Source organism: Mus caroli, chromosome 3 (assembly GCF_900094665.2).
Source record: "Mus caroli chromosome 3, CAROLI_EIJ_v1.1, whole genome shotgun sequence".
Taxonomy (NCBI): Eukaryota; Metazoa; Chordata; class Mammalia; order Rodentia; family Muridae; genus Mus; species Mus caroli.
This window is the reverse complement of record NC_034572.1, coordinates 100,324,597-100,336,792: the sequence shown is the minus strand read 5'-3', so window position 1 is coordinate 100,336,792 and position 12,196 is coordinate 100,324,597. Positions and strand designations below refer to the sequence as shown.

At 38.5% G+C, this 12,196-nt stretch overlaps 1 pseudogene; it reads right to left on the bottom strand.

The window, feature by feature from the left end:
- LOC110291503 overlaps nt 1-12,196 on the bottom strand; it is a 23,284-nt pseudogene that overhangs the window by 8,562 nt on the left and 2,526 nt on the right.

The following is a 12,196-nucleotide window of genomic DNA, read 5'->3' as shown; positions in this document are numbered from 1 at the left end:
GGAGACACTATTGCAGATGCCAAGAAGTGCTTGCTGACAAGAACCTGTTATAACTATCTCTTGATAGTCTCTGCTATAGCCTGAGAAATACAGAGGCAGATGTTCACGGCCAACCATTGGACTGAGCACGGGGACCTCAATGGAGGAGTTAGAGAAAGGACTGAAGGAGCTGAAGGGGTTTGCAACCCCATAGTAAGAAGAAAAATATCAACCAATCAGACCCCTCAGAGCTCCTACAGATTAAACCACCAAGCAACTAGTACACATGGAGGAACATTTGGCTCCAGTCCTATATGTAGCACAGGATTGCATTGCCTGACATCAATAGGAGTAGAGGTCCTTAACATATGAAGGCTCAATTCTCTAGTGTAGGGGAATTCCAGGGCAGTGAGGAGGGTATATGATTTATTTGAGGGGAAGCACCCTCAAAGAAACAGGTGGTAAGAGGATGTGATGGGGGCTCTAGTGGGAAATCTGGGAAATGGGATAACATTTGAAATGTAAATACATATAATATCTAATAAAAAAAAGAAAACATATCTCAAAGCAGCTTGTGTCATATGCACATTACCTGCAGAATATCGAGTCTCACAAGATTGCAGCATTTTGGGCAGCAGTTGTAGTCCCAAGCCCAACATATTATAAAGAAGTTTACTTAAGTGCTGCAAAATGATTAACTTTCAACTTCTCTTAAGAATGAGGCCATTGGTAGGTGCCTCTATTCTCATGGATGACCCAAGAGCCATGCGTATACTGGCTTTAGAATTTGTTTAAGTCGATATTAACATCATTAAAAACTGAAAGCAGTAATCCCAGAGCTCCCTGGGACTAAACCACCAATTAAAGAAAACACATGGTGTTACTCATGGCCCTAACTGCATATGTAGCAGAAGATGACCTAGTCAGTCATCAATGGGAAGAGAGGCCCTTGGTCCTGTGAAGTCTTTATGCCTCAGTGTAGGGGAATGCTAGGTCCAGGAAGCAGGAGTGGGTGTATTGGGGAGCAGGGGAAGGGGGGGTGGAATAGGGAATTTTCAGAGGGGAAACCAAGAAAGGGGATAACCTTTGAAATGTAAATAAAGAAAATATCTAATGAAAAAATAAATAGAAAAAAACCTGAAAGCAGAAAACCTATAATTCAGAGGGATATAATTACAGCTATTAGTATGATTTACAGAGGAAGTTGTTAGTGAATGTATATGATCGAAAGCACTACATTAATATATGAAATATTTCTATAGATAAACACAGTATTTAAAAGATCAATAAGCATAAAGTTAGAATTCTTTCTTAGGACCATTTTCGTTTCTATGTAATCATACATGCTATGAAGCATACCCATAACAGTGCCTTGAAGCAACAAGCAAACAATAAATAAGCGAACTCTGTTTAAACCCACACAGGAGTCCTGAAAATGGATCCTCACTTACTGAGACAGTTCAGGAATCTTGTAACCAGACTTGATTATGCCAATGATTCCAGCTCCTGTGGAATTGAGTAGCAGCCTTGGAATGTGTTTCATAATAGATTCTTCCTCAAAAGCTTTACACATTTCCTACAAAAAGTACAATGTACTTACATGTTATTTCAGATATTTCAATGGACATTTACAATTTTTTTACTTTATTGTGTAAATACCTCAGTATATCATTAAAATTGATTATATTAATCTATGTCTACCTAATATGTATAGAAATTGTTTAAAAATTTTTTTTAGGAATCCATGATTAGAATATAGGCTCCAATGTCTGGTCAAAGCTGATTCTGAATTCCACACTCTGGAAGTGAATCCCATCTGAGTCTGTTTCCTATTGCAATGGTGCAGAGAGATGCTGGCATTGCTCTGTGGTAGAACTAGCTGATAGGTCCTGTATCCTGCCTAATCAAATATTGAAATGAGAAGATGGTAAAACCTGAGTAAGAGGTCCAATCCAGTGCCTGTTTATAATCCACAGGATTCTATGTGTCTTTGATCATATCTTCAAATTCAGGTCCTGCTCATAGCTGAATTATGTGGGTGTGACACACATTGTTTAAAAGAATATGTTTGTTTCTTGTGTACATTTTTCTTCTCATTTTTTTCTTCTGATATGTTTTGTGGGTATTGTTCATTGTGTTAATTCTTTTTTTGAGAGAGGTGATTGAAGACATGAATTTGGCTGGGCACAGAGGTAGGAAAATGAGTTAAAATGAAATTTTATGAAATGAAAAAAGAAACAAAGTACCTCATGTTTCCATGAGTTAAGAGGATGAAATGATGAGAATATTTTACTTGTCAAAGTCATGAGAAAATGGGTGTTATAGATCACTTCAGATGTTAAGCCTATCAATTGTAGCATGTGTGCTTAAATTTTGTCTTGTTTAATGAAATCACTCATTATTGTAAATGTCATTCAGAAGCATAATTTAGTCTACTTCTCAGATTCTATTTCTATCAAAGTTATTTAAAAACAATATCTTGTCATTCACTAATACTTAATATTGAAACTTTTTATACTAGGTAAAAATTCATTGAGTGCACTGATTATGAAAATAATTTGCTGCTAAGTGTCTAGAAGAACAGAATGAAAATTTTAATACATAAATAATGTTTTTTAAAAAATCCTTTTAGGAGAAAGTTAATTTATTTTTTTCAGAACTTTTAGGAGACATAAAGGCATTGTGCATGCATATAAGCACCAGAGAAACCAGGAAAGTTTAACATACAGCTTCCCTCTACAAGAGATTACAACATATAGGTGTTCTTTTTGGATTGCTGGCAATGATGCAGTTTAACCGGTGATCCTTTGTTTTCTGATAAATCAGGCTCCTCCCATATCTGCTAGAATTTACTTTTCCCAAACCCTTTCCCTGGAAAACCTTAAGCATCACTTTTAGGCCATAAATCCAATCTGTATAAGTGATATAATTTTGGCTTTACAACAGCCTAAGTGACTTTGTATGTTATCTTATGTCATCCAGACAATACTGACAGACACACACTTTATGTTTACCTCAGTGGAGTGGCAGAGACACCAAAATCATGGTCAGTTTCTCTGTGTCAACAGAACCCATTCTTGTAAAATTGAGCAGATGTGTTTTGTAAATAATGTCAATGTAAACATGTGTTAAATTGTTATAATCTTGGAACTGAGTTAATTGTTATTTGAATATTTTTTTCTAAATTGTTTTGCGCCTAAATATGACTAAAGAAAAATGGTCTGGGCCCAACTCTAGAGTCCTGATCTAGCACTTGCTACAATAAATGCGGGTTAAACCAAGTTTCATTTTTTTCACACCTTGATTTTTTTTTCCTACCTGATGAACAGCATGCAAGGAATCACCACAAGAATTGCTTTACATTCTACTCATTCTTATTGGTGATCACCTACCCCTGAAGTTAACTTGAGTACAGGGTATGAAATCACATTTCATACCATGAAGCTTAAAACTGTATATTAATCAACTTCTTGATATAAAAAAGTTAGAGTCGAAAGTAGAATGTGGCTCCTCCTCATAGGATATAAAGGCTTCACAATAATGAGTACAAAACAGCTTTCATAAATTTCACTTAGATGAGAAATAGGCTCGCAAGAGATTTGTGATTAAGGAAAATATTTATCAGGTCCAAGGATGAGCCAAATGTATGAAATGTTCTGCAACAAGACCATGTGAAAGTGCTGCTTTGAATTTATAATGAGTTTATAGAATGAAACACTCCTTTGAAATTACTATATAATCCTCTGTACCTCCCCCTTTGTATAACATATTATCTATGAAGTAGTCTTTTTTTTACATAGGAACTTTTGTCTAAACATCTATGAAAAGCTAGAAGCAAAAATAAAAGTGAGTATAGCCCCTTTCTCTTCCATCCAGTGTGTCTATGTGTGCCTGACTTTGTTTCTTTCTTTTCCTTTCTCTCTGGGTCAGGAAGAGATAAAGAACTCCAAGCTAAAAAGATAGGAAGGGAAAGAACAAAAGAAAAAAAAGAAAAGAAAAAGAACTTCTGAGGACAATCACCATCCCTGGCCTCAATCAGTATTACACAGCAACAGTGATAAAAACTACATGGTATTGTTAGTAACAGGCAGGTAGATCAATGGAATAGAATTGAAGACCCAAAAATGAACCCAGACACCTATGGTCACTTGGTCTTTGACAAAGGTGCTAAGACCATCCAGTGGAAAAAAAGCCAGCATTTTCAACAAATGGTGCTAATTCAACTGGCAGTCAACATGAAAGCAAGTTGATCCATTCTGATCTCCCTGTACAAAGCTCATGTCCATGTGGATCAAGGACCTCCACATAAAACCAGATATAGAGAAGCTAATAGAAGAAAAGATGGGGGAAAGCCTCAAACACATGGGCACAGGGGAAATTTTCCTGAACAGGGCACCAATGACATATGCTCCATAATCAGGGAAAACTCTTAAAGACATGGCTGCTATGTAAGCCTTCACCAGAATAGCTTCAGGATTAGGACTTTACTGCATATTGTGATTATGATGTTTACTGAAACTTCCTGGGGAGCTTCGTTTCAATTTGTACTTTCCTGATTTTACCAGCTCCTGTTAGTCTCAGTAAACAGCAAATATCAGTAAATATCAACTGGAGGTCCACATATGAAACACTACCTTTTACTCAGTTGACATAATGAAAGATTAGGATTATTAATTTGAAAAAAAAAGAACTTCAAGCCTCTCTTCTGGCCAGAATGAGACACCTGACTCAGAGAGTAAGTGCCCAAGTAATTAACTTTCTTTCATTAAGTGTTTTCAACAGAGGTTTATTGCCAGAAGGCATCATTTTTGGTGCTCAGAAGAACAAATAGAATTAATGCCAGGAGACATCAACTTCTTGCCCTGAGAACACAGCAGGTTAAAATTGCACAAGCCATCACCCTTTGGCCCCAGAATAGCAAGAGAGTTAAAGTATCAGAGTCACCAGCCCTTTGCCCACAGAATAGCAAGAGAGAGTTAAATTGCTAGAAGCCATCAGCAGAGCAGTAAGAGAGAAATAAGCAGTAAAAGGTCATCAGCCTTTGACTTTCATCTGACTATGTCCCTCATCAGTACCTGTCAGGTCATCACACTGCCAATATATGTGAGTGCCTGACTCGCCAGCAAGAACAACGCCACAATAGGATCCTTCTGCACACGTTTATTGGGAGAGCTCAATTACAGAGGCAAAAAGACCCCGAGCCCTAGAAATGGCACTGCTTATATAGGCCTAGGAGTGACGTGTCCATACTTGATTGGTTATGCTACCATTACCTCATTAATATGCCTCGGGGCAGGCAGTGACTCAGCAAAAAACTCTTATGCACATGCGCACATTGGCTGTTTACCCATAATCATGGGCAGTGGCCAGTGGTAGCCAGCGCCATCTTGTAATGGCATTTGTGGCTTCCCACATCTCTCCCTTTTTATTTTAATAAAATGATGCTGGACTAAGCCTATGCAATTATGTCCATCTGCCACGGCTCCTGTTTTAGGTCTTTCCTCTATGTTACAGCCTTACCCTTCATAGGGTAACCCTATCACCACCAGGCCCCGTGTCTTAGGTTGGTCTGTGCATGAGGAAAGTTGCCCATCTGGATACTGTGATTCTGTGTGACAGTAATTGCTAAAAATGACCTAGGGTGAACTCTACAAAACAGGCCAGCCATATTTTTTAAGGAATGAATTAGTGGAGAAATCATGATCACCCTATTGCGTGCAATGAGGAAACCTCAGCGATGTGCAAGGGCTGATCAATGATCGTTGAGTCTCTCTCATCCCAGTGCAATGGATCCATAAATCCGTGGGGTGCAAGAGCAGAGAACTCAGATGCCAACTAATTCTTGCGCATAGATAACCAAACTTCAGGGGAGGTGCCGTTTTCAATGGCTAAAAGTGCCTGAGTTATAATCACCTTGTCACGTTTTTGTTGAGTTCTGAATTAGCAAACCAACCAAAGCATGAACACCAGTCCACAGCATATGGCAGCACAAAACAAAATCACTCCCACCCATTCCTTAAAGTAAGAAAATGCAGAGGTAAGCCAAGAGGTGAAGTCTCCAAGGGTCACTGGTTCCACTCTGGTTCCATTAAGGTTCAGGATCTGTATCTGCATCTTCGTCTGCAACCTTTCCAGCTCCTGTGACGAGCTCCCCTTCAGATAATTTGATAAATCTGTACTTTAAATGAATGAATTGTTAATATACCTAACGGGAGTAATGCACATATGTGGAGTTGATGCCAAACAACTCATTTGTATGACATCTATCATCTGTTCCATATTATGTTGTAAAATATCTACTCTTTGATTCACTAACATTAGTTCTGAGGCGATATGAGAATCCACCCTTTGCAGGGTAAGCAATGCCTCAGACGTTTTTTCTGTTATCTGACTTACGGTATCAGCAGTATTGACTTGATAGGCCATAGCACTCCCTGTGCTAACTGCGGATGCTGTGGACACTGCAATGGCAGTAACAATGGCAGCTGTGATTCCAAAATCTCTCTTTTGCCGAACAAGACTCATGATTGGGAACTTCTCTGGACCTGCCTCAACAGGCACAGGCACAAAGGTTGGTAGATGTACCACTAAGGCTAAGAAATTAGTTCCATTCCAGCATTGTGTCAAAAAACAAGTGACATTTGTACAATCTAACCATTCTGTATTATTTTGAAATTCAGNCAATATAAANAAAAATGGAGGATTNACACAGACTTCTACTGGAGAAGTAGTCATATTTCTNATAACTNTATTAGATGTCACATTATCTAAATGAGCAGAGATATTGGAAATTGTGGCAGAAACATTCAATATCTCATGAAAGGTTCCAGTCAGCAGTGCAAAGGCTGACAAACTGGTACTAGCACCTGCCTCATTACTTAAAATCCATTGGTAATATGGCCAAATATTTTTCTTTTCCTGTAACATCTCCTTTATCATTCATTATAGAAAAAAATTCAATGGTGGTGACAAAACAAAACCCTTTGCTATTTCTTTCCAAGGAAAAACATTTGATTGACAAGGTGAAAATACTATAGGAAATTCGAGGTCCAGATGACACCAAGGCATGCTGCGTATAGCAGTAGCATTGCCAACAGGCCATCGTGATCTTTTGGGAATAATCACATTTCCCTTTATCATGATAGTGGTGATGTTTATAGGTGAAGTTACATTATTTCCAACATCACCTGATCCTGATTGTGCTCCTTGAGCAACTTGTGTTAAAGCATTAAATAACACTCCAGAGCTCACTTATTTTGGTAAGCGGGATCTTCCCAATTAGAAATAATCTTTTTCTTTAAAAATATACAGGGTGTAAAAGGTTTATCCACATTATGCACAAAGCACAGTGAATGATTTAAATGGAAACTCGTACTATTATACACCGTGGATCTTGAGGAGTTTGTCGTGCACAGGCACATCCAAAAAACATTCCGATGTAAAAAACAAAGGCAAGGTAGAAGAATTGGAATGTACTGGTAAAGGTACTGGCCATGATTTTACTATGGCCCACAAAGGCATACTTATCCCGGTCTCAATCATCAGGAGTAAGAATAACAGGATCATCTTGAGATTCATCTTGCTCTTTCACGGTCCTTGTCAGTTGCGTCAGAACCCAAAGTGGATTACCTTCACCCTGCAGAAAAACACAAATAGCTCCCGGGATCTGATTAATATGGGATCCGGGCCATACCATTTATTATCAAGGACATTTTTCCATTTGACCATTTCATTGGGCGATTGAGGCCATTGTCCATGCCTTCCAGCTGGTGATCTCCCAGAATCATCCAATTTTAAGAAATTAAGAGTAAACATTGTAAGGGATAGAGCCATCTTTGGCGTCATAGCCTCTATTCCCCCTCTTTGTTTTTGCAAGTATTGTTTCAAAGTACGATGAGCTCTTTCAATGATGCCTTGGCCCTGTGGATTATAGGGCAATCCAGTAATATTTTTCACTTGCATTTGTTTGCAAAATTGACTAAATTTAGAAGAGGTATATATAGGAACATTGTCTGTCTTCAGCACTAGGGGCTTGCCCCATGCAGCCCAAGCCTCTAAGCAGTGNGATATGACATGAACTGCTTTTTCCCCTGTCAAGGGAGAAGCATATAGGACACCAGAGCTGGTATCGATGGACACATGTACATATTGTAATTTACCAAAAGCTGGAATATGCATCACATCCATCTGCCAAACATCTAGGGGTCGCAATCCGCAAGGATTAACGCCCACGGAAGGTGCATTAATAAATTCTACACATTTACCACACTGTAAAAGCAGGGACATGATAAAGTTGATGAAAATTCTTAGCACCTTCTATAGAACGTTGTGATAGGAAAACCATATCTCTAGTGGCTGAGTCAGCAATTGCATTTCCCTTAACCATAGGTCCAGGTAAAGATGTATGTGCTCTAATATGTTGAATATAAAAGTGATGCTCACGCATCGAAATACAATCTTGTATTTTCATCAAAATTTCAGATACTGAACTAGACTGCTTAAAATTTCCGGCAGTCTCTAATGCTAATACAGCATTAACTACATAAACAGAATCAGAGATAATATTTATGGGCATAAGGAACCTTTTAAAAACTTCTAAAACCACCAAACATTCCACCAATTGAGGGGCTCCTGGTGTAAATTGCAACCTTACAGCTTTTTCATTAATCACATAACATCCAATTCCTGTTTTGGATCCATCTGTATAAATATCAATAGCTCCCTTTATAGGGGTATTTAACCATCACCTTTGGAAAAATCACTGGATGCAATAGCATAAAATGTAATGAAGGATGTTTAGGATAATGATTATCAATTAAACCAGAATAACTGCATCTAAGAATGGCCCATTCATCTATAGTAGCACACAATATTTGCATTTGTGGAGCAGTATATGGAATAGTTATGCTATCAGGCATTTTTCCAAAGTGAGTTTGTACCTTTATGGGCCATATTTGCCACCATGGTGGGATAATGCTCTATAGTCTTATTAGGGGATATATGTGGATGTATCCATACTAAAGGACCATCTTACCATAACACAGCAGTTGGCAAATTTATGGTTCTTAATATGCATAGGTACAAAGGTTCTTGCTCATTTATACGATTTAACTGTGCTTTTTGGATCACTGTTACCACCTTCCTAAGAATTTCAGAAGCCTCAGGTGTTAGTTGTCTCAATGAGGTAATATGTGATTCTCGTTGTAAAATTTGAAATAAAGGTTTTAATTCNGAAGTAGGGATCCTTAAATAAGGTCTAATCCAATTTATATCTCCTAATAATTTTGAAAATCATTTAATGTCTTTAAATGATCTTTTCTTATACTAATCTTTTGTGGGGAAACACATCGTGAAGCAATAGTGGCTCCCAAAAAATGACTAACATTAGACTGCTGTACCTTTTCTGGTGCAATAATCAAGCCATTATTTTTTAAAGTTTTATTAAGCAAGCCATAAGCTTGCTGTATACTTTATTCTTTGGGTCCACAAATTACAATATCCATATAATGACAAATTTTTAAGGAGGGGAAACCATCTCTAACTGGTTGCAAAGCTTTTCCTACATATAACTGACATATGGTAGGGCTATTTGCCATTCCTTGGGGCAATACCCACCATTGATACCTTTTATCAGGCTCCATATGATTAATAGAAGGCAAGGTAAATGCAAATCTAGGTTTATCTTTCTGATTTAATGGAATGGAAAAGAAACAATCCTTAATATCCACAACTATAATTCTCCAATCCTTAGGTAGGGCTGAGAGTAGGGGGAGTCCTCTTTGTACAGGATCTATAACTTGCTTATGTGCATTAATGGCTCTTAGGTCATGTAACAATCTCCATTTACCTGACTTCTTCTTTACAACATATTCCAGGGTGATTGTGTGGGGGTTCCACATGTCCCAGGTCTAATTGTTCTTGTACTAATTCTTTAGCTGCTTTTAACTTCTCAGAGGGTAAAGGCCACTGAGGCACACCACGGAATGGGCAAAGGCTCCTCAGTGGCCCCTAGAAAACACCCAGCCCTTTCCTATCTGCTTTTCCTGTGGCTTTAACTGGAGAAACTCTACCTTGTAAATTTTTTCCAAGACCTAGTCCAGGTATATATCCCATTCCTTTCATCATTTCCTTGCTTTTCTGAGAGTAATCATTAGTCAGTATAAGGTTGAAAAAGCCCTGTCCTTCCTTCTTATGCAAACTAGGAAGAACCAACAATTGAGCAATGTGGATCTCCAGGAGAAATGGCCACAATACCTCGGGGTGCAGAACACATAATCTTAACTTGTCCCTCATAATCTGAGTCTATAACTCCAGGATGTATTACCAATCCTTTCAAAACAAAAGAGGATCTACCCAACTACTAGAAGGCCCACTGTATCCTTCGGTAAGGAACCTCTAAAATCTGAGGGAATAGGTTGGCACCCCATTTGTGGTGTAAGAATTATTCTGGAGGTGGCACAGATGTTCAATCCTGCTGAACCTGGAGTGGCTCTCCTCGGTCTTTGGGTGGCCTCATGGACACTGTGGTCTGAAGTGCCCCATACATTTAGGTTTTTTGGCTGTTGCACTTTAAACTGAGGTATTGGCTTTCCTCTTACAACTCTGGTTGATCTGCATTCATTTACCCAATGTCTTCCTTTCCCACATTTTGATCAAATGCCTGGTAATTACTTTTTAAACCTATTCTTTCCATCCTTTGTACACTGCTTTTGCACATGACCTGTTTTCTTGTGTTTGTTCATGTTGTTTAGAATGACTCCAACCCTGAGTTCCCAATTTTAAGCTAATTTTTTGTTACAAGCAAAAGACTGCCTGTCCCTTTAAGAGCTCCATTTGCAATCGACCCTCAGCAGGGCTTTTTCAACTGTACTTGACTCCCAGACACAGTGCTCATCACTTTCTGCTGTGAAAATTGAGACTGCTTTTTAAACAAGATAAAGGATGGACAGCCAGCAGATAAAGTTTTAACCAATTATATTTTTCAACATGAAACACAGAACAATCATTCAAACAACAAAACAAAAACAAATATGAATTGACAGACATATGGACAATTTGGTGCACCAAAAACAGATAATAGACAGACAGGGAATAGAACTTGGTGTCTCAAAGGGACCCAGATATTCTAACCAGAGCTAAGAATATCTCCATAGGCGCCAGAGAGGAAAAAGGACGGCTCCTGTCTTCCTTCTGTCCCTAGGAGAGCTCTGAAATAACTTATTTTCATTTTTTCTCCTTCTTCTGTGAAATCTGCACAGTGGCTGCTTCTGATAGTTACTCCTCTTTCCCTGAATCTATCTTTAAGCCTTAGATGAAGGCTGCATCTTTTAGTCAAAGTTTGATCTTCATTCTTTATATTATCTTTTATATCTTTATATTTTATATTATCTTTTGTATCTTTATATTTTATATTATCTTTTGTATCTTTATTTTTACATTATCTTTTATATCTTTATATTTTAGATTTTTTCCTTTTCTCTTTTTATACTTATTTTTCTGCGTGCGCTTTCTTTTCCATATCTCTCTGTTTCTGACATACTTTCCTGTTGCTCCTGTAAAAGTCGCTACCCTTCCTTAACAGCTGACTCACATTTGTCCTGGATAGACTGGCCTTAATCAGCTTCCATAAAGGCCTTGTTCCTGTTTTCACTTTTCCTTCTGCCTCCTCTCTTGCTATATCTTTACCCAACTAGGTAGCATCAGTGACCCAGTGGGGGCAAACCAAGGAGCAAGTCTGTCTATCACTTTTAAAAACCTGCTCACTGTACTTTCAGGAATTTTTAAACCTCGTTCTTTGAGCAAGGTTTACACCGGCCCCACTAATGCTGTAGACTGGCCAGTACCCATACTTGTCCTGGACTAAAGTGTCCTTGAGGTACTCACTTATCTACGTGAGGTTTTTAGCCCCAAGGTCGATCCACAAGTTTATCTACACTCGCTTTATGATCTTATGAGTCTGCCGAGCTACTCCCAGCAGATACACTCATGTCCAGGGCGACCCAGATATAGCTGTCTCTTGTGAGACTATGCCGGGGCCTAGCAAACACAGAAGTGGATGATCACAGTCAGCTATTGGATGGATCACACGGCCCCNAATGGAGGAGCTAGAGAAATTACCCAAGGAGCTAAAGGGAACTGCAACCCTATAGGTGGAACAACAATATGAACTAACCAGTACCCTGGAGCTCTTGTCTTTAGCTGCATATGTATCAAAAGA